We start from the raw sequence: 23,492 nt of genomic DNA on the forward strand, positions 1-23,492 counted from the left end.
ACACTCCTGCACTCCAGTCTGGGTGACGAGCAAGACTCGTCTCAGAAAAAAAAAAAAAAGACTGGCAGGAGGAGGGTCTCAGGTCTTGTGTTTTCACAGGGCATTACTTAGCCTGAGTCAGCATGCCTAGGCTAGTCAGCCGGCTGATGTCTGTGACCTCTCCCCACACTTCCACTCTTTCACAATTATAAGCAGCTTACAGGGCCTGCCAGCCACACACAGCAGGCCTCCGGGAACTAAGCATCCCAAATCAAATCCTTCCTGTCGCTGCAGCAACACCACAGAAGCCAGGCTCTTCCTGCCTGCCTTAGCCAGAAGGGTGCGCCCACATTCCTCCTTGTCCTCCACTCTCACCTTCATGCTCTAGCAGTGTGCCCCCGGCTAGAGGACCACGGGCCAGGCATGAGGCAGGGGCCCAAGCCGGGAACAGAGAGCAGTGTCCCAATGTCAAAACCCCCCAACAGCACCCCAGGGTACCACCACCCACCCCAGACTTCTAGCCCACAGAACCAAATAACAGGGTCTTTGTGCTCAGGGACATGGAGACATGTTGACCAAATATTTTATTTTCTAGGAGAAAACGTAAGAGCCTAACAAGTAAATTGGCCTGCTCAAAGCATCAAGCTTAGGTATTCTACCAACCCCAATCCAAGCTGCCTTCCCTGCCAGCCAGACACACACCCATACCCAACATCACACTCTTGCACTCTCTCTGTCCCCAAAACACACACACAACACTCACACCTGTAATCCCAACACTTTGGGAGGCCAAGGCGGGCGGATGGATCACCTGAGGTCAAGAGTTCAAGACCAGCTTGGCCAACATGGCAAAACCCTGTCTCTACTAAAAATACAAAAATTAGCTGGACATGGTGTTGGGCGCCTGTAATCCCAGCCAGCTACTCAGGAGGCCGAAGCAAGAGAATCACTTGAACCTGAGAGGTGGAAGTTGCAGCGAGCCACGATCGCACCATTACACTCCAGCCTGAGTGACAAAAATGAAACTCCATCTCAAAAACAAAACAAAACAAAAATCTAAAAATTTGTCAAACATAAGGAACACTTTTTTCAGTCCCAAAAGTTACCATGTACAATCTAAGCCATCTCTTAATTATTCAAACGTGTGCTAACGCAGAACGCTCCTCCACTGCCATGGTTTCCCTGAGCTCATCACGGCTATGCCTTCCTCCCTGCCCGTCCACTCACATTTATCTTCCATCTCTGCCTTTGTCCCCCACCTACACCATCATTCCCAGGACCCATGAAACCCCAGTGTCTCCTAGACACACACACACACACACACACACACACACACACCCCAATCAGGGAAGCCATTTCATCTTCCACTGGGACATACGATACAGACCCAGGCTGAAAACCTGGTCATTGTCTGATGCTGTGAGGGGGTGAAGAACAGTGCTTTATGCCGCAGGGCCGCAGAGAACTGGAATACTGCATGCTCTGAGAGTCCATGTGCTCCGCATTTATGCCTCATGACAATCCTTTGCAGTTAATGAGTAGCTGCTGGTTTCCAATCAGAAGGGTGGAGCATAGGAGAAGAGGTGGGTGTATATAAAACTGGGATGTCAGAAGAGGAAAGAGCATCTCCCTCCTGTAAGCTACAGCTGGGCCATCAGAGCCCTTGGCAGAGCTCTGATCCCAACTCCTACCTCTCTTCTTCCTCTCCAGTGGAAGAACAAGGTGGCCAGTTGCTCCCTCCCCGAGTCCACTCTTCACTACCTGGGGCTTGTGAGCAGAACACAAACTGTTCCAGTGACTGCTCCCCAGAGATGGTTACACCTGTACCATGTGGAAAAACAAGCCCCCTGTATCTCTCCGATCTTAACACCCCAAAATGCCAACAAAAGAAACATTTTAGGCCGGGCATGGTGGCTCACACCTGTAATCCCAGCACCTTGGGAGGCTGAGGAGGGTAGATCACCTGAGGTCAGGAGGTCAAGACCAGCCTGGTCAACACGGTGAAACCCGTTTCTACTAAAAATACAAAAATTAGCCAGGCATAGTGGTGCAGGCCTATAATCCAAGCTACTCAGGTGGCTGAGGTGGAAGAATTGCTTGAACCCAGGAGGCAGAAGTTGCAGTGAGCCAAGATCGCACCACTGCACTCCAGCCTGGGCGACAAGAATGAAATACGGTCCCCCACCACCCACACACCCCCACCTCCAGCCAAAAAAAAAACACATGTTGATGCCTTGCACAAAACTGGCATTGATTTGACCAGGACAATTGAGCCACTCCGAGGCCGTGGTCTGTGTCATGAGAACCAGGAAGAACAGAGTAAATCCTGGCACCAACAATAACCATTGTCCCGGGTCAGCAACCTTGAACAAGTCACTAACTTTTCAGATTTGAACACCAAGGCCTCTGCTAACTCCAAGGAAGCCTGTTTCGATACTGAAAATACATAATTACAGCAAGGACCCATAAGGGGAGTTCTGTAATGCAATATCTGGCTTTAACAACATATGCAAATTGGGAGCCAGCAGGCTAGTTAACCACGAACTGTTTTGCTTTTGCTATCTTCTTTACTGCTGTGCAAGTTTGCAAATTTTCCATGATAAAAAAGTTTACAAAATTGCTTCTCAAGACATTTCTTAATCAGCGGTTGCTTTGCTATTTATCTACCATACAGTTCTTTCTTTAAACTCGAAATTATGTCACTGAGTGGAGCAATAGCATAATCTGAGGGAAAAGGGGAGGGCCACACTATTTATCAAGTCAAAAAATAACCATTATTTCCAGTCAAATGTTTTCAACCAATCACTAGAACACCGTTTTTAAACATCTGGGGAAATCTGAAAAAGGACTGGATACTAGATGATATTTAAGAACTAATTTTGTTAAATGAAAAAATGTGACCTTTTAAAGGTTATCTGTTAAGAGATAAATATCTAAATATTCAGGCATGCAGTGATAAATCTCTAACAGCTTTAAAATAATCCAGGAAAAAACTAGAGGGGAGGGTGGATGAAACCTGATTGGCAGGAGGTTCACAATTATTGACACTGGTGATGGGCATGTGTGGTCCACTGATGATTCTACTTTTGTAGAAATTCCATAATAAAAAGTTGTAAAGAAGTATTTTTGAAGGTGTTGGTTCATCAGTTATGATAATCACTTTTGCTCTTTACCTTCCACATAATCACAAAACTCAAGAAAATGTTTACTAAAGAAAAATAGGGAAAACCAAAAATATTTGTCAGTGGTTATCCTGATTAAAGGCAACATTTTGGCTGGGCGAGGTGGCTCACGCCTATAATCCCAGCACTTTGGGAGGCTGAGGCAGGTGGATCACGAGGTCAAGCAATCAAGACCATCCTGGTCAACAAGGTGAAACCCCATCTCTACTAAAAATACAAAAATCAGCTGGGCATGGTGGCTTGTGCCTGTAGTCCCAGCTACTCAGGAGGCTGAGGCAGGAGAATTGCTTGAACCCAGGAGGCGGAGGTTGCGGTGAGCCGAGATTGTGCCATTGCACTCCAGTCTGGGTATCAACAGCGAGACTCCGTCTCAAAAAAAATAAATAAATAATAATAAAAAAATAAAGGCAACATTTCAAATAAATAAGTAAACAAATAAAACTAAAACAAGGCCAGGTGCAGTGACTCACCCCTGTAATCTCAGCACTTTGGGAGGCCGAGGCGGGTGGATCACATGAGGCCAGAAGTTCAAGACCAGCCTGGCCAATACGGTGAAACCCCATCTGTACTAAAAGTACAAATATTAGCTGAGTGTGGTGGCAGGTGCCTGTAGTCCCAGCTACTCAGGTGACTGAGGCACCACAATCCCTTGAACCCAGGAGAGGGAAGTTGCAGTGAGCCAAGACTGCACCACTGCACTCCAGCCTGAGCAACAGAGCAAGACCCTGCCTCAAAAAAAGAAAAAGAAATATCTAAGATTGGTTGGCAATGAGGGGAGGTAAAAAGTCAAAATGTTAACCCAGGCCGGCCACAGCAGCTCCTGCCTGTAATCCCAGCACTTTGGGAGGCCGAGGTGGGCAGATCAACTAAGGTCAGGAGTTCGAGACCAGCCTGACCAACATTGTGAATCCTGTCTCTACTAAAAATACAAAATCAGCTGGCCATGGTGGCACATGCCTGTCATCCCAGCTACTCAGGAGGCTGACACAGGGAATCACTTTAGCCTGGGAGACAGAGGTTGCGATGAGCTGAGACTGCGTCACTGCACTCCAGCCTGGGCAACAAGAGTGAAACTCCATCAAACAAGCAAATAAATAAATAAATAAAATGTTACCCAAACAAGAGACAGGTTTACAAGACTGAGCTGCTCATGGTCCCTCCAAGCCCACCCTATCCAAATGCAGTCTTTTAAGATGTATAGGAAATGATGGCGCCCGGCAATGCCCCAATAGCCTGTTAGTGGCCAAACCACTCCAGTTGTCCAAAAGTTCTCATCTCTAATCTTGATCTCTTCTGCAATGATTTAAAGCTCTCAGCTCTTTCTCTGTCCCTGGCAGAGACAGAAAAACAACAAAACATGCCCGCTTAAAATTACAAAGCATCACATCAGGACAGATTCACTTTCAAGGAGAGCCAAAACCAAACACGGGCACCTGGAAAAGGCCGTCCCTCTCTGCACTCTACCTCTACTGCCCTGATGGAGGGAGGATAAAAGGAGCCAGGACAGGGGTGTTATGAAATCCCTACCGTGTGCCAGGTATGAGTCTAGCCCACAGCCCTGCTAGAGGTATTGTCAGACCAATTTAACACCAAAAGAAACTGGTTAAGGCACTGGTCCCAGGTCACGGGTCTAGAAAGGAAGGAGACAGGACCCATACCCAGGCCTTCGACTCTGATCACCTGGAGAGAAAAAGCACCAAAGCGGGGCCCTGTATTATCATCCCGCCCCCACCCCCGCCCAGCCCCGCTCCAGTGGTGTATTATCTTGTAAGCTTGACATTTCAGCGAACCAGCTGCTCCTTTGGCCGTGCTTAAGCAAGCTTCACTGAAGCTTACAAGACTGACTCTCTAGACTGTAGAACCCATCATTCATACTCTCTCCATGCTGCCATCTGCACACCCACTTTGCCGAGCCATCTCTCTATAGGGCATCCAAAGGCCTGGCAATCCCTGTTCAACCCCTCCTTACCCCCTAGTTCTGTACCAAGGAACAAATGGGCTCTACAGAAACCACTGCAGATGTATCCAGCATGGGTTCTTACCTGGATTATTTTTAAAGTTTTCTCACCACCTGCCCACTTGGTTGGAGGCGCCACATGCCAAACTTTCATAAGCTAATCCTGGGCTCTGCTCATCTCTATTTGGAAACTGCTTTCCAACACACTTGAAATAAACGGGTTCAAAGTCATTAACATTCCTCGTGCCTCAGACAAAAATACTCAAATGATGAAGGGGAGTTATCTGCCAATGGCCCCTTCCCTGCCAGCTGGGATCTACAAAAGGAACCTCTTAATTGGAGAGCTTCTCCATAATGGCCACAACTGGTCTTTTGCCAGCCAGCCAGTACCTCACACAACCGCTTGGCTTCAGTCCCAACGGATGCCATTTAACAGAGGCAGAGGACACCCCCACTCTAGACGAAGTAACTTCAGTTAACACCAACTCACTCTGCAATCTGGAAGCCCAGATCTTTCTACTCTTGGCCTATAAGCCTGGGAGACACCCATGAAAGGTATGTGAAGGGAGAGGAGAGGACAACTCAAACCCAGGACACCAGCACACACTGGATGACCAAATGCCTGGTCAGTCCCCCAGACCGAGGACCCTTGGAGTTAAGATGCTACAGCAAAAAAGTCTGATAACCCACAGCCCTCGCCTCTATGCACAGTGCATAGAATTTCTATGATCTCATCACAGCAGCATCGGCCCTTGTGTCCTGGAAAGTCTTAAGAGAGCCAAAACTGTTACTGACTTTTTTAATTCCCAAAATCTAGCATAGTGGCTGGTACACTGCAAATGTTTATAACTCCCTTATGATCAATCATTATGAATGCATTTGTGATTTTTTTCTCCTGCAACTCCGGCCATTAGACACGTCCATCTGAATGTGTTTATCCTTGAAAATGGCCATTTAGGGTGATGTAAAAACTCACCTGAATAATCAAACTCTATACCCTAAGTCATGTCATGTGAATGCCATTCTCTCAAGATCTAACTCATTCCACCCTCCACTCGACCTCACCCCTTCCAAGCTGGGCGATAGATAACCCAGATCCCAATGGAGCTTCAGGAAACAAGCCTGGGAAAAAATTTACCCTCTCTGACTTCACGGGACCAAGTTTCTGTACTTGTTTCCTCGGTTTGCCACATTATAAAATAGGGTATGTGAAAAAATACTTTGAAAACTGCCCAACACTATGAACGTATCAGGAACACATCTCATGAATTCTTTACTATTCACTTGGTCTTTTCAACAGGACTGCAGACTCCTGGAAGGCCCTGTGAGTCCCCAACACTAGAATGGTGGAGAAGCTGCATTTAGAAACGGGTGCTACACCAACCCTCCAGTAGCCGGGAACACTGGCTCTCCTCTTCCCACCTCCTCCAGGTTTCCGCCTTCCCTGGGTCATTCAGCACTGTTTGTTGCCCTGTACACTTAAGCACAGCCAAAGGAGTGACTGGTTCAATCCCCCACCTCCAACCTAACCTTGCTCCTGGATCAGCATAACTTGGCTTAATTTTAACTAGCACCTTCAAGAAGATCTGCAAAGGAATTCAAGGTCAGAGAGACACAGATGGAAATGAGGGCTTAATATAAACAGGAGTTAACACAACATACCTTTCTGGTGAGCACAGCATATAAAAAAATCTGAGGGCTCTGTTATCACGCAAGTGCAAAGACGCTCAGCATGGCTGCAGCCAGGGGGCCCTGGCCAGAGCAGGCAGTCAGAAATAGCATCGGGCATAAGGGCACACACAGCCAGGGGCCACTCTGGCAGCCGGAGGTCACACCATTTCAGGCCACCCAGGGTTCTGTAGAAAGGATGGCAATGGCCTTGTGACAGGGCCAGGGCAGCAGCTCCGCCCCCACCTGAGGAGCTGGGATTGGCCCAAGCTGGTGTGGCAGAGGCTCTCCAAGTGAGCCCAGGATCCTGGCAAATCTCCCTTCCACCTGGTATTGCCAAGCAAAGCAGGTCTGAGGAACTCAGGGGCCTCCTCCCAGCTCTAAATGGCTGGAAGTAAATTGCAGCCAACGGAACTAAGACTGAAAGAGGATAATATATCCACACAGAGGAATCCAAATGTCTCAGGGCTGAGAAGACTATACCTTAAGCCTTTGTAATTCTATCAATTCCAAACATTCCTTTATTTATTTGTTTCATTTTTGAAACAGGGTCTCACTCTGTCACCCAGGCTGGAGCACAGTGGCACAATCATGGCTCAGTGCAGCCTCAACCTCCTGGGCTCCAGAGATCCTCCCACCTTAGCCTCCCTGGTAGCTGGGACTACAGGAGCACACCACCAAGCCCAGTTAATTTTTTATATAGATGGGGTTTTGCCACGTTGCCCAGGCTGGTCTTGAAAACTCCTAGGCTCAAGCTATCTACCTGCCTCCGCTTCCTAAAGTGCTGAGATTACAGGCATGAGCCACCGTGCCAGGCCGCAAGCATTCCTCTTTACAGCAAGTACTCATTTTCCACCTTTACTTTGCACCACACAACATGAAGATGCAGAAAGGATAAGACGCAGTTTCTGCTCTCAAGCTCACGATTCCAGGGCAGGCATCTTAACCCACGCTTTACAGGCTGGGAACACAGATCGAGATTCAGGCTTCTAGACTCATTAGCTGTGTGACCCTGAGCACTTTCTTCTCTGTGCCTCAGTTTCCTCACCTGCAAAACACAGATAATAACAGAACCTAGCTCATGGGGTTGCTGCGAGGAATAAGTGAGTTAATACGTATTAAGTGCTGAGAACAGGCACACAGGAAGCAATAGAGTGTCATATAAGCAAGCACTATGCAGCATTAGCTTGCGGGTATTACCCCACGTGACAGGAATATTTAAGCGGATGTGATATATATCTTGAAGTTATAATTTATGCACCCATGCACATGTCTGTTTTGAGAGGATGACATCCACAATGTTCAAATCCTCAGAGAAGCAGAGCTGAGACAAAGCTGCGGGAGCGGGGCTACAGGAGGGGTTCATTGAAGCTACACTGACTTGTGCCTTCACTTTAATCCAGCAAAGGGTAAAAGCTAAGCAGCGCTGTCCAACAGAACTTTCTGCAGTAATGGAAATGTTCTTTATCTACTATCCCAAAATAGTAGCCAGCCTCCACGTGTGGCTATTGAGCACTTGAAATGTGGCCAGCCAGAGTGAATACATGAATTTTTGGTTTAATTTTAGTTAATTTACATTTAAGCAGCTATGCATGGCTAATGGCCGCTATTTTGAACATCACAGAGCTAGCCAGTCTGGGAAGAACAAAGTCACAGTGAAAGAACAGATTATGCAATGATGCAAAACATTCCCTGCTGTCCTCAGAAATCATGACTAGAACACCACAATGTACCCCGCAATCGTTAAGTAGTGACGCGCGTACACTCTGAACCTCAGCACAGAGAAGTGCAGATGCCGAAAGACAAGAGGGGCCAAGGCCGGGAAAAACCTCATGCGCTATGGTCAGATTTGGGCTTGACACTTGGCTCATGCAATTATGGAGGCTGGCACGTTCAAAGTCTCCAAGTAGGCTGCAGACCCAGCAAAGAACTTCTATTTCAGTTCAAGACCGAAGGCTGGCTGCTGCTGAACTCCCTCTTGTTTGTGGGATGTCCCTCTTTTGCTCTATTCAGACCTTTAACTGACTGCATGAGGACCACCCACACTGGGAAGGGAAATCGGCTTCACTCAAAGTCCACTGATTTAAATGTTAATGTTCATCAAAAAACACTCTCACAGAAACACCCAGAATGATGTTTGACCACATATCTGGACACTGTGGCCCCATCAAATTGACACATAAAATTAATCATCATATGTACTAAAGTTTTTAGCAAGACTAACAGCAGAACTGACTCTGCCAAGACAATTCAGCTGGGAGGCGGTAGGGAGAGATGGAGATTCCAGGAGGCAGGAAGACCAGTTGAAAGGCTATTTCAGGCCAGGGGCGGTGGCTCACACCTGCAATCGCAGCACTTTGGGAGACTGAGGCAAGTGCATCGCTTCAGAGATGAGCCTGCGCAACATGGTGAAACCCCATCTCTACTGAAAATACAAAAATCAGCCAGGCATAGTGGTGTGCACCTGTAAGGTGAGGTGGGAGGACTGTTGGAGTCTGGAAGGTAGAGGCTGCAGTGAGCCAGGATCATAGCCCTCTGCACTCCAGCCTGAGTGACACAGTGAGACCCTGTCTCAAAAAAAAAAAATGCTATTTCAATGCTCTGGGTAAGACATGAGGGATTGCACCAAAAAAGTGACAATGAGAAATGAGTCATTTAGTATTTGTTGAAGTATGAATGAATGGATTCTGTGACTTTACAAAACACACACTTTATTAGAAGCTAGAATTTCCTTGTAAATCTCCAACACAATGTGGAACGGGAAGGGAGGTTTTCCATACAACATAAAGGGAGGGAAGTGACGTAGCAGAAAAATACACAGGTAGTTACTGTATTTACCTGCTTAAAAGAGTTTTATGCCTGCTCTGTGGGTAACATATGCCCACCTTTAACTTCTTCTAATTCACTACGCCTTTTTAGAAGATAAACTACAGTACCAACATGGCAGTCTGTTAGCTGCTCCCAATATCCATTCCCCGCCTTCATCCTTAAAACTACCTTGCCTGGCTAGCTAAAAGACTCCAAGCCAAGCCTCCCTTGCAGCTACCTGTGACTATCTGATCAAGTTCTAGCAATGAATGGGAACTGTGTTTTCTTGGACTCCCAAGAAGACTCTTTAAAATTCAAGGGACATATATGCCTTCCTCTTTTCCTCCTTCTATCCTGAAATGCAGAGGTGATGGCTGGAGTTCCTGGAGCCATCTTCAACCATAATGTGACACGGAAAATTGGACTCAAATACTAGGATGTAAGCAGTAAACAGGACACTAGGTTTCAGATGACCATGAAGTCACAGCACTAATTCTGGACTGCCTGATTTAGGTCTTCTGTTAGTTGAGAGATGGAATCCTTGTGTGTTTAGGCCATGTTTTTGAGTTCTGTGGCTTACAATCAAACATAATTCCTAACTGATAGATGATACACCTATTATTTTGTGCACAAGGCAATGTAGATTTCAGAATTTCAGGCCACATACCTTCGTCCATATATTTTCCTATGGCCTTGGATACTGATATGGGGCTAGGTAGAAAAGGAGCCTACATAAACTAATATAGCGCCTTATACCTCATAATTTCCTTCCAACCTTCCAACAGCTGCTTTCAATAAAGGACCCACTGCAGATACCTTCTACCACATTTGCTGAGTGCCCAGGTCAGTGTGAAAACGGACACCCACCTTCTCTACATAAGGAGAATCTTCACTAAGCTGGCCTTACCCTGAGATCAAGAGACTTAAAGAATGAGAAAACCTCAGAAGATTTTGATATGCCACTGATTTTAGAAATAACACCAAGCACTTTCTCTGGAATACGGTGCTTGACAAAGGGCTGGGGCATACACTTGGGGCTGACAGGGAATTGGTGAGCACAGGGCATATTTTTCCTGCTTCCATTTAAGCCACTTCCTCAGGCCAGGCACGGGGGCTCGTGCCTGTAATCCCAGCACTTTGGGAGGCCAAGGCGGTGGATCACTTGAGGTCAGGAGTTCAAGACCAGCCTGGCCAACATGGAAACCCCATCTCTACTAAAAATACAAAAAATAGCCGGATGTAGTGGCATGTGCCTGTAATCCCAGCTACTTGGGAGGCTGAGGCAGGAGAATCGCTTGAACCTGGGAGGTAGAGGTTGCAGTGAGCCAACATGGCACCACTGCACTCCAGCCTGGGCAACGGAGTGAGACTCTAGCTCAAAAAAATAAAAACTAAAACTAAAACTAATCCACTTCCTCAAAATGAAACCTACAAAGTGAGGCTTCCTAAATGGAGCCCATCATTGCCTTAACTGAAGCAAGGTGCTCCATCCTCTGCGAGAAGGTAAACTCCCCCATGCCCATGAAAGTTTTACAAGGAAGAAACTAATAAATATCAAACTAATAGAGGCCATCAAGAATGAAGAAGGGGAGAGAACTAGTGGGAGGCAGAAAACAGGAAGTAGCTGGAGAAGACAGGGGAAGACACAACTGAGGAACCCACATTCCAGAAGATTCTTCAGAAAAGACCCAGTTGATGTGGCCTCCCATGAAGCCCTTCAGAATTCTACCGGGATCTGACCAGCTCTCAGCAACCAAGCTAGCGAGGGTTGAGGGGACAGAAATAAAATCTTAGACTCAGCCCCTTATCTCAGAAACTCAATTTCTTCCCAGAAACACCAGGCTTGGGAGTAGCTAGAACAGCAGTGTGAGCATTCGCATGCTTTTTAGTATAACTAAACTCTACTGTCTGTGATCACTTGTGCCCACTCAAGGCCACAGGCTAAGGAATGACAAAGTAGGAGCCAGGATCCCGCCACAGCTCCATATGCTGTGAATTCAGGAACCCCGAGACAGGGCAGCTGACCTCAAAACTACTTTCTCCCTCTGGCTGATCAACACTACAAATTCCTTTTTTATAGTGCTGCCAGATTTAGCAAATAAAAATATAGGCCTTCCAGTTAAATCTGAATTTCAGATAAACAATTTTTTTTAGCTTATGTCTCAAACATGGCACGGGACAAATTTATACTAAAAAAAAAAGACCTGAAATTTAACTGGGTGTCCTGTATTCCCGTATTCTATCTGCCAATCTTACTGTTGGCTCAAACTCCACAAGGACATCCCACTGCATAGAAATGAAAACTCTGCCTATAGCCTGGACTTCCAAACATGTCCCACTTGGTGGAACACGTATAGTTCTGTCTCTCACATGTGGAGAGGCTCCTGCAGTGTGATGAGCCCTGAGATGGGAACACGCAGTTCCCCCAGATTGGAAGCAGGGCATTCCAAGCTATGGGGATGTTTGTAAGTCAGAACCACTTGAAGGCCCAGAGACCATAAACCTCTAAGTCTTATCAGTCATTTACTTCTCAGCATGAACAATCTCATCGGATTCTTCAGGTAGATCTTCATAGAAGGAAGAGAATATGAAGTCACAACTGGGAGGGTTGAGGAAAAAGTAGAAAAGGACGGAAGGAAAGCAGGGGCATCCCCCAAGTCAGGAACGAAACAGAAGGTGCACCACGAGTGCACAGCCATCTGGCCGGGGTCCAAACCTCGTTGCCAGGCAACAGAAAAAGGCCAGCCTGTGTTGACGAAACTAGTAGCAGAAACATGGTCTGATTTCCTTTACCTGAAAACTTAGTCACTCTACCACTCTTCCCAGGGAATGCCTGTGGTTTACAGAGGGGAAGGGGCCATCGTTGTCAATGCAGTAACTTTACTGAAAACAGAGTGCAGATGAGAAGAAGGAAGGAAACATTAAAGAGCATCATGGTTTCAGACAAGGAACAAACTCCACACCCTGCTTCCCCTCTAACCACTATGCTGTGGTGACAACCACACCAGTTAGTCTCAGAAAGCACACTGCCTGCCCAGCAGCACCTACTGGGGCCCAGCCATGCCTCTGTGACTAGCAAAGATGACAAGGCAAAGGGAACTGCCCATGAGAAACCTCCCAACTGACAGGGTGATGGAGGGCAGCTCCTCCAGCACAGTGCTTCCTGGCGAAGACCTGCCTGTAACCGATCCCCCACGTGGGCTTCCTGCCACCTGCCAGACAGAACAGGGTTGAATGCAAGTGGCCCATAGCACCATCAGAAAAGAAACCCCCAAGATGAGCAACACTCTCCCTGCTCCAGTCCCAGCCCCCGACACCAGAGGCAGAGTCAGCCAAGCAGGAGATTCAGCCCTTCTGGTGGAAGCCCCAAAACCGATCTCTCTATGTCAGGAGCCGTCAACCTGAGTCAAACGCTGCCACTCATCTCCCTCCCGACCCCATCCTAATTCGAGATTCCAGGCTTCCAAAGTGCAACTGCTTCTTTCCCAGAATCTTCAGCCAAGACTGTAAGGCAGGATGCGGTCTTCCCAGCGAGGGAGAGTTAAGAGTCCATGCTTAGTTCTTGCCATAAATCTCGAGGAACTAGAAATTGAGACACATGCCCCGTCATTCCACTATGTGCCCTTACTTTGGGCAGCAGGAATGACGCAGTTCCCAGGAACTGGCCTGTGGCCACTGAGGGGGAATGTGACCAGGGCCACAGGGATGAACGTCACTGAGCCAGACCTCCTCACCCAAAGTCCCGTGGCAAGACCTGCCCCAGGCAGGCAAATGGCTCTGCAGAAATGAAAGTGACTGGGACAAAGGGAGGTATGACAAAGCCACACTGAAGTCCTGGGAGGGCTGGAACAGGGCCCCAAGAGGGAAAGTTCCCAAGGACTCCAGATAAAAGCCTCTCAGTTACCCCAGCCCAGAGAAGTCAGGGGCACGCAGGGAAATTCCCGCACCGATGAGCTCAAAACCTGCTTTTAGTCCTAAAAGTCACTTATCTCTGGCCCATTCTCCTCAGATGTGCCAGAGGTCTTTCAGGTTTGCAGAGTCATAAATGCCTATGATTTGCCAGGCACCAGGCAGCAGCCAGAATCAGGTAGACCTGGGTTTAAACCTTCACTGTGTCCTCACAAGGTCTGTGATCTTAATGTCCCCAAGCCTCAGGGATTACTCCCCCTCGGTATGATGAAACACAACCTGGCAGGCCAGGCACAGTGGGTCACACATGTAATCCCAGCACTTTGGGAGGCCGAGGCGGGTGGATCATGAGGTTAGAAGATCGAAACCATCCTGGTCAACATGGTGAATCCTGTCTCTACTAAAAATACAAAAATTAGCTGGGAATGGTGGTGTGTGCCTATATTCCCAGCTACTGGGGAGGCTGAGGCAGAAGAATCACTTGAACCTGGGAGGTAGAGGTTGCAGTGAGCCAAGTTCACACCACTGTACTCCAGCCTGGTGACAGAGCAAGACTCCGTCTCAAAAACAAAGAAAATAATATCACCCTGCAATCTTGCTCTAAGGATTAAATGAGATAATGTACATAAAAGACCTATGAGCACAGACCCAGGCCCCTAGCAGCACCTGAGTAAATCAGGGCTATGGATAGCCCCTTAAGAGAACACAACCTCTAAACCCCAGTTGCTGCTTCTGCAAAAGTCCGTGTGTGTGTGTGTGTGTGTGTGTGTGTGTGTGTGTGTGTGTGTTCACATAACTCCCCTTCATGCATGTAAAACACTTAGAAAGTGCCTGGTACACAAAGAGTGCTGAAATTACTCTTCTTCCTCCTCCCCTTCCATCTTCCTTCCTTCCATTCAGTAAACTGTCACCTCCACCCCACTGACTCCCAGCTTCCCTGCATTCTAGCCAATGGCATTTCTCCCCAGGTACCCAATCCCTTCACTTTAACATTATGAAGCGTGAACTCACCACCTTCTCCCAAAGCCAGATTCCCACTCTCTATCAACTTCCTATTGGATATTCAGATCAAAACCTTGGAGTTCCCTACAAGATAATCTGGATAGAGAATTAACCACCAAGTCTGTTACAGTCTCCCTTCACATTCTTTAGATTAGGCCACAACACCAGAAAGGTTTATATAAAGACCCAGATAACAGTCTTTGGGCTCCAAGACTAGTTTCTTCATTCGTACTATAAGGCCACAAGGGAGACAATGACAGCCCCACACAGAGCAGTATTTGTGGCACCTAATACATCATCAGAGCTCAAAAAATGGAGCTGCTATTAATGTAAGGACATCAATTTCTCGAACACAACCAAGCCCTCCCAACTCAAGAGCCCACCATGGCTACTTTGCAGCTTCTCAACCAAGTCTGAAGGCCAGGCCGAGGCTCACGGCATTCTCAGCTGCCCACGCTGTTCCTTTCCTGCCTGGTCCTTTAGCTCCCCTACGCCTCTCTTTCCAAGGCTCTGGCTTCCTTACCCAAGTTCATATCCACACTGGCCCCTCCCCTCAGATCTCTGCTCTTCTGTCCTTACTACCCATCCTCCCTCTCATGTTTCAGGAGGGTGCACAGTGTGTCTTTCCCATCAAGGCTTCCTGATGGACAGCATCCCCTGTGCATGCGTGTGCGTGCACACACACACACAGTAACACACTCCCTGGCTTCTTTCCTTTCCCATCTATACCAGAGCCACATGGATCAGTGCACTAACAAATGAACCTCTCCATGGGGCTCTTGGCAAATACAGTCAGTCCTCATTATTAACAGCTTCCATATCTCTGAATTTACCTACTTACTAAGCCTTATTCGTAACCCCAAAATCAACACTTGCAGTGTTTTGGGGGCCATTCATCAACATGTACAGAGTGGTGAGAAAATGAGCCACCTGATACACATATTTCTAGCTGAGGTCCAACAAGAACCCTCTCTGCCTTCTTGTTTTGACTCTCATACTGTAAACAAGTGTCCTTTCCACGGTCCTTTTAGTGCCGTGTGTTTCACATTTTTGTGGCTTATGTCGATGATTTTTCTCTATAAATTGGCCTCCAAGTAGAGCAATTAAGTCCTTTCTAGTGCTCCTAAGTACAAGAAGGCTGTGATGTGCCTTATGGAGAAAATACTTGTGTTGGATGAGCTTCTTTCAGGCAGAAGTTATACCACTGTTGGCTGTGAGTTCAGTGTTAATGAGTCAACAGAACGACACATGCAGAAAAAGGAAGAGGAGACTTGCCAATCTGAACATGAGTTCACTCTGGTAAGTGCTCAAGTAACATCCGCTGTGCATGATGAAGCTATGGAAAAGACGGAAATGCGGCTGGATTGGTAGATTCCATCTGGCACCAATCCTGAGAGGTCATGACAGATTAAAAAAGCAGAGTGGCTAAGAGCCAAAGAAGTTTATAGTCACATCACCCAGAATCAGGAGAACATTCAGCCCTTCGCAGCTAGTGTTTTACTATCAAGAAATATTGCATATAATTGATTGTAAGAAACTTACTAAATAAGTATGTTTATTAACTTACTAAATAAGTATGTTTATTAACATACTTATTTTGTATCTTTAAACAGAAACACACATTCTACAAGGTTATGTATTGATCACCTGAAAAAAATGTTGTGGCCAAAGACTCTCAGGAACCTAGCCCTCTATCTCCCCTAGGAGCAAAGCCTCAGTACCTGCTAATTCATTGTTTATAGCAACTTTATAGAATATGACTACCACAGATAATGAGAACTGTTTGTATTTACCTCTTGCTTCTGCATGTAGATGGGGCTCCTGGAGGATACAGAACAATTGTATGCTGCACAATGGCCAGCACAGACAAAGGGAAGACGCTTTTCTCTGCCAATCCCCTAGCCCACTGTAATCCTCCCATAGTCTCACTCCATATCTCAAATGGAGCGCGCGTGCGCTCACACACACACACACACACACACACACACACCTATCCAGGTCAGCAACAAAGATTCTACTTTTGCTCAAAACAGTCCATTCTGCCACACCCTTTTATAAGACTGCCAAGAGGGAAATGTTAGCTCCATAAGGACAGGATCTTTGTTCTATGCTTGGGGCCAACAAGTGACTAGAACAATACCTGGCATGTAGTAGGTACACAGTCAACAGCTACTGAAGAAAAGAAAATAAATTTTTTAAAATCCCCACACAGACATATAAAGTAATAATCTACATTTGACATATCCTTGAGTTTATATCCCACCTTTGCAGAGCATCAGCCTCTTATTCTCCACTTATGAAATGGTTTTCCTTTTTTTTTTTTTTTTGAGACAGGGTCTCACTCTTTCTCCCAGACTGGCGTGCAGAGGTGTGATCAAAGCTGCATGCAGCCTTGACTTCTCAGGCCCACACAATCCTTCCACCTCAGCCTCCCACATAGCTGGGACCACAAGCAAGTGCCATCAGGTCTGGCTTTTTTTTTTTTTTTTTTTTGAAGAAATGGTGTCATATCATGTTTCCCAAGGTGGTCTTGAACTCCTGGGCTCAAGCAATCCTCCTCAGCCTCCCAGAGTGCCTGAATTACAGGCATGAGCCACCACTCCCAGCCATAGAAGGTTTTCTACAAACAAAATCAACGCCTAGAATTTCCCAGCAAAGGACCAGTATAATACTCTGTTCCTCTAGAATTAACATACTAGTTCAGAATATTAATTGATGCGCTTGACCCATTTCATTTCATTAGAAACAAGATTCTTCATCCATTCAAGGCCCATGCGACACTATCCCTTTGGGCATCAAGTGCTTTTGATCAGTGAGAAGGTAAGTCAGCTTCTCCTTTCTCATCATTTTCCATCCTCTGGCACATTCTGCCCTCACAAATAACTATGTTCTCAACCTACCTGAAATCACTCTTCTACCCGGCACCGTCTCTATGTCTTCCACAGCCCCCTCCCAGCCAGGAGAGGCCTGTTTCCTCTTCTGCCCATAGGTTATTTGTGGTGATTTTTTTTTTTTATTACAAGGCAGCAGATTCACCACAGATACTCAACATTTAATAGAAAAATACATCTGGGATAATCTTAAAATTCTTTGGTCCAAATGCGTTACATGTACTAATTCAATCATGAGTAAATTGCAAAAGTAGCTAGAATGCTTTGCAGATAGAGTGTATCTTTCTCAACTCTTGACTTTGGACTGGCCCCATGTTTTATGTTTATTAACATCTTAGGGGCTAAAGTTTATTAACTTTAGTTTTAACGTTAAAGTTAATGAACTAAAGTTTATTAACTTTAGCCCCTAAGATGTTAATAAACATAAAACAAGTAGAGGCTTGAAAAGGGCTCACCCTTTTTGTTCCTGGAATCCCAACACTGTATTAAAAAAACCAGACTAGCCTGTTGGATGAAAGATACATGCGGTCTAGTCAACCCTGCTACCCTAGCTGACCACCAACCGATTGAAAGATAAGGTCACGATCAGCCAGCCCCCAGCTAACCCACCAACTGACCGTACCTGTGTGAGATCAGCTCTAAGCTCGAGATCAGAAAAACTGGCCAACAACATGAGCTAAATAAAGGTTTTAAGCCACTAAGTTTTAGGGTGGTTTGCTTCACAGCAAAAGCTAACTGATATACAACTTTTTACTTTTTTTAAGAGCCAGAGTCTCACCCTGTTCTCGAGGCTGGAATGCAGTGGCACGATCATCGCTCACTGCACTCTGGAACTCCTGGATTTAAGCAATCCTCCTGCCTCTGCCTCCTGAGTAGCTGGGACACAGGTATGCACAACCACGTTTGGCTACTTCTTGTAAAGACGGTATCTTACTATGTTGCCTAGGCTGGCCTCGAACTCCTGGCTTCAAGCAATCCTCCCATCTTGCCCTCCTAAAGTGCTGAGATTACAGGCCTGAGACCTCTCACCCAGTCAACCCCATTTTATGAATAAAAATAAAACTGGGGCACAGAGATTAGGTAACCTGCCAAAGGTCCCACAGCTTTTAAGAGTCAAGCCTACGAGTCACTCTACAAGTTTCAAATGTTTTCCCATTCATCTCCTTTTCTAAAGGTGGTTATGTAAGACATGGCCTTATAAGGTCCCATAAACACAAAACAGGCAACTTGTAACACTAACCCCCACTCTTTTGCATTTATGCTGCCCATCAAGTTTGCAAAGTACTCTGCTCTCTTCTGACACATTCCAACCACTCAAAAATAACAAGGGTTGCCCAATGTTCATGGATGAATGGAGAAATAAAATGTGGTATACACATTCAATGAAAGAAGATTCTGACACATGCTATAACATGGACATTACTCTAAGTGAAATAAGCCAGTAATGAAAAGACAAATACTGTATGATTCCTCAATACTTATACGAGGTACCTAGAGTAGTCAATTTCATAGAAAAATATAATAGAGGTGGTGGTTGCCTGAGCCTGGGGGAGGGGAGGAATGGGGAGTTAGCGTTTAATGGGTAGAGAGTTACAGTCTGGGAAGATGAAAGGGTTCTGGAGACGGACAGTGGCAAGAGTTGCACAGCAAGTCAATGTGCATGCACAATGTGAATGTCTTCATGCCATTTTTAAGAATAGTTAAAATGAGGGAGAGGCAAAAAAAGAAAAAAGAGAACGGTAAAAATGGTACATTTTGTGTTGTATGTACTTTAACAGAATTTCCTTAAAGAAGGAAAAAAATAAGGGTTGGGACTAGCAGTGACAAAATGACAGGTCCAAAGCCACTGTTAAACCAGTCAGCACCCCAGGGGAGCCAGGTAAGCAAGATACACCCTGCTTTCAGCATCACTGAGTCACACAGGCTCCGCCCCCATCAGTCTGCTCCCGATTCATATGCTGAAGGCCAGATGGCCTGGCAGATATGTCAAAGCAGACTTAAAAACAAGCTTGGGCTCAAAGACAAAAGCTCTCAAAGCAAAGCCAGAGTCCTGCCCCCAATGTGGCACAGAAAACACATGTCATGTTCTACCTCCGCTTGGCAGAATTTGGACTTGGTTTTCAAGATCACAGAATTGGATCTGACTCATTGGTTGAAAAATGAGTTCACATCAGGAAAAATAAAATCGATGCAATTTTTTTTTTTTTTTTTTTTGAGACAGAGTCTTGCTCTGTCGCCAGGCGCCACCAGTGGCGCAATCTCGGCTCACTGCAACCTCCGCCCCCCAGGTTCAAGCAATTCTCCTGCCTCAGCCTCCTGAGTAGCTGGGACTACAGGTATGCACCACCAAACCCAGCTAATTTTTGTATTTCAGTAAAGATGAGGTTTCACCATGTTGGCCAGGACAGTCTCAATCTCTTGACCTTGTGATCCACCGGCCTTGGCCTCCCAAAGTGCTGGGATTACAGGCGTGAGCCACCGCAACCAGCCAATCGATGCAAATTTTTAATGAACCTATATGATTTCTACCAACCCAACAATTACTTTTTGTTTGTTTGTTTGTTTTGGTTTTTTGTTTTGTTTTGTTTGAGTCAGCGTCTTGCTCTGTCACTCAGGCTGGAGTACAACAGAAACATCATGGCTCACTGCAGCCTTGAACACCTGGGCTCAAGCAATCCTCCTGCTTCAGCCTCCTGAGGGCTGGGGCCGCAGGCACATACCGCTACCTCCAGATAATTTTACATTTTTTAATTTGATGTAGAGACAAGATCTCACTAAGTTACCCAGGCTGAAATTACAAATCTTTGTAAACTCTTTAGAGAAAATCAAGTGTAGGAGGTTTTCCCCTTTTAAGTACCCTCAACTGAAATGCTGGATAGACAGACATGGATATTCCACACATATAAAACCACCACTACAGTTCCTGGTTTTTCTCCAAATAGCATACATGCTTTTATTTCCAAATATTCATAAGGTTAAGAAAAGTACCGTACAAAGAACTTTTTGCTCTCAATAATTTGAGTGAGGACCTGATGATCCATCACCACTCCAATACTTTTATAGTTATTTCCTAAAAATAAGGACTTTCTCCCACATAATACAACCATCAAAGGTAGAAAATGCATTGATACATGACTACCATGTAATTATCATGATTTATTTTTTAAAAAAATATGGGATATACATCAAATAGTAAGAGAAGGTACTGGGACTTCTTTTCTTCTAGTTTCTCAATTTTCTATAATAAATTCTAATTTTTTAATGAAGCCAAAACCTAAGCTCAAGCTGGGATCCCACAGTCAAACACATCATCTCACTTAAATCCTAAGCCCAACCTCCTGAGATAGCCAGGGCTGTTCCCTAGACTGCCAGCATGTCACGAATGAGGATGCAGGGGACTCTGAGGACGCAGTGTCTCCTGACTCAAACTGGAAGGAACTGCTATCTGAAGGAGTCTCTCAGGCACCATTCCCTGCTGCACACAGCCAGAGAGGTTTGTAAATATAAAAAGGAAGGGGGTGGGGATAAGAACAGAGGAAGAAAACAGGAAGCCCCACTTGGCAGCAGCTGGAGGTGGACATCGCCCCCCTCACCATCAGGAAGGTGAGGAACATTTGCACACAAACAAGCTCATCCATCTGGCCTGAGCAACCTGCCCTCCACGGAGATGAAATGCGACATCCGTGCCCAGCCCCAGCCTTTGAATATCTTTCCAGTTCCTTCGCTACTGACCAACAAGGTCCCTTGGGGGTGAGCGGTAGGAGTTTGTTAGGAATCTAATCTTTTCTACCCTGCTTCTTCCTGCCCACCTGCAAGAAGGAAGGAGATTACGAGGAGGACTTGCAGGCATAAAGCCAGGCAGGACGCTCTCAACATTTCATCTTGGGCTCTGCCCATTAAGAGTGACTCACTCAACCTCAGGACCTGGGCATCATCTGATTCGATCTGATGACTCAGTGGCTTCCTTGCCCAAGGGACTCAGTAATTGTCCTATTGTCCCCACTGGCTAAGAGAAGGAATGAGGAGGGGAGGAGCCAGCATCCACTGCTTCCCAACAGACAAGGAGCCTCCCAGCCAGCTCCCTGCTGTCTTTTCCCATCAAAGAAGATTTAAGGTACAGAAGAGCAGGGAGTGATGTGAAAGCCACTCCAGGACGTGTCACAGCCAGCTGGGGACCCACCCGCCAAATGGGATTTGAATGAACCCAACCCAGATGGAGCTGGATTTGCCAGTCATGTTGCTCTCCATCCGCTTACCTAGCTACCAGGTGGGAAAGAGGCTGCAAGTAAACGGGCAATGGAGAGGAAAAGCTCATGACTTCAAGGGAGGGCAGTGGAGGAACCTCTGTCTGTTGGCGGCTCCCAACATCATTCACTAGTTTGTTCATTTATTGATTTATACAGTATTTGAGTACCTTCTGCGTGCTGGCACTGCAGACCTGGCAAGGAGCCAAACAGACAAAACTCCCTGCCCTTGTGAAGCTTCACTTACTATAAAAAGTAAATTACCACAGGTCAGATGGGGGAAAAGTACATCAGGGAAAAAGGAAAGCAAGGAATGGGGGCTGGGGCCGGCAGGGATGTGGCCTGGGAGTTACCATTTTAAATGTTAGCCTGAGAAGGCCTCATGAATAAAGGGACATTTGAGCAGAAGCCTGAAGGAGATGAGGAACTGGGCCATGAAAATACCAGGGTGAGGACACCAACAAATAGAGGGCATGGGGCCAGGCGAGGTGGCTCACGCCTATAATCCCAGCCCTTTGGAAGGCCAAAGCAGGTTTATCACCTGAGGTCAGGAGGTCAAGACCAGCCTGGCCAACATCAGTTCAAGACCCCATCTCCACTAATAATATAAAAATTAGCTGGGCATGGTGGTGTCACACCTGTAATCCAAGCTACTCTGGAGGCTGAGGTAGAAGAATCGCTTGAACCCAGGAGGCGGAAGTTGCAGTGAGTCGAGATCACAATACTGCACTCCAGCCGGGGCAACAAGAGCAAAACTCTGCCTCAAAAAATAAATAAATAAAAACAGAGGGAACGGCAAGTCCAAAGACCTGAGGTAGGAGCATGTGTGACAACAGCACAGCCAAGGGAGTGACCTGAATCAGAGGACCAGCCTCGAGAAATCCTGACACAAAGCCCCCGAGGGCCATCTCTGCCCCCAAACCTGAGCTCAGGGACCAGGCAAGAAACTTCAGGTAGAGAAGCCACTGCCATGACTCCAAGGGGATGCTTTACAAACCACCCTTCAACCCTTCTGCAACGCGGGCACATGGGCTGCTTGGACTAGTTAAGTGTGGGCTAAACAGCAGCACAGAACCAGAAGTCCCAGCGTTAAAGACTTTCAGGAAAGGAGACTTTCGGAACTCCTCGGAATTTATCCAATGTTTGAATTAGATCCTCAGAAGTTTCTCCTCAACCCTAACCTGAATCCTCCATACTTCCGTTTTGGGTCAAGAATGATACAACCATGGTCCACAGTCATCAACTTGAGGGGGGCCTCTCAAAGATTGGTGGGACAGGGACACTTTGGAGGGGGAATGCCTCAGGGTTCTGCAATCTGTGTAAATTGGAAAGTACCTTTTGGAGCAGGGTTTCTTCTCCCGGGAACTCTAGAGGCCTGGGCAGGGCCCTGCTGGAGGTGGAGAAAGGGAGGGAGTGGCTGCTGCTCAGGGCTTGTGCAAACCTAGGAGCAATCAGAACTCTGAAGCATACAGCCCAGTGCGCCAGGCCAGGGAAGGAAGAAGGGCTTCAGGCAGCCACTCTGTCTAGGAATAAAGGCAACATATATCTAGCAAGGTCCCAACAGAAACTTCTGCCCGGGGTTGAGAACACAAAACCCAAACACACAGAGAGGATCCTGGTACAATTCCCAAAGCAGGTCTGGGCATGGTGGCTCACACCTTAATCCCAGCACTTTGGGAGGCCGAGGTGGGAGGATCACCTGAGGTCAGGAGTTCGAGACCAGCCTGACCAACATGGAACAACCCCATCTCTACTAAAATTAGAAAATTAGCCAGGCGTGGTGACACATGCCTGTAACTACTGGGGAGACTGAGGCAGGAGAATCACTTCACTTAAACCTGGGAGGCAGAGG

The 23,492-nt window shown here is 46.6% G+C and overlaps 1 protein-coding gene across 5 annotated transcripts in view; it reads right to left on the reverse strand.

Annotated features, from left to right (window-relative positions):
• SH3BP5 (SH3 domain binding protein 5) overlaps positions 1–23,492 on the reverse strand; it is a 77,975-nt gene that overhangs the window by 22,057 nt on the left and 32,426 nt on the right. Inside the window, exon 1 of one of the 5 annotated variants that reach the window (XM_078354250.1) lies at positions 6,781–6,976. The exons of the other annotated variants lie outside the window; for them this stretch is intronic. The gene's annotated coding sequence lies outside the window, so the exon portion shown is untranslated. Of the gene's footprint in view, positions 1–6,780; positions 6,977–23,492 lie in introns of those variants that run through there. 5 annotated transcript variants of the gene reach the window in all.

This window comes from Callithrix jacchus, chromosome 17 (genome assembly GCF_049354715.1).
Source record: "Callithrix jacchus isolate 240 chromosome 17, calJac240_pri, whole genome shotgun sequence".
NCBI lineage: Eukaryota > Metazoa > Chordata > Mammalia > Primates > Cebidae > Callithrix > Callithrix jacchus.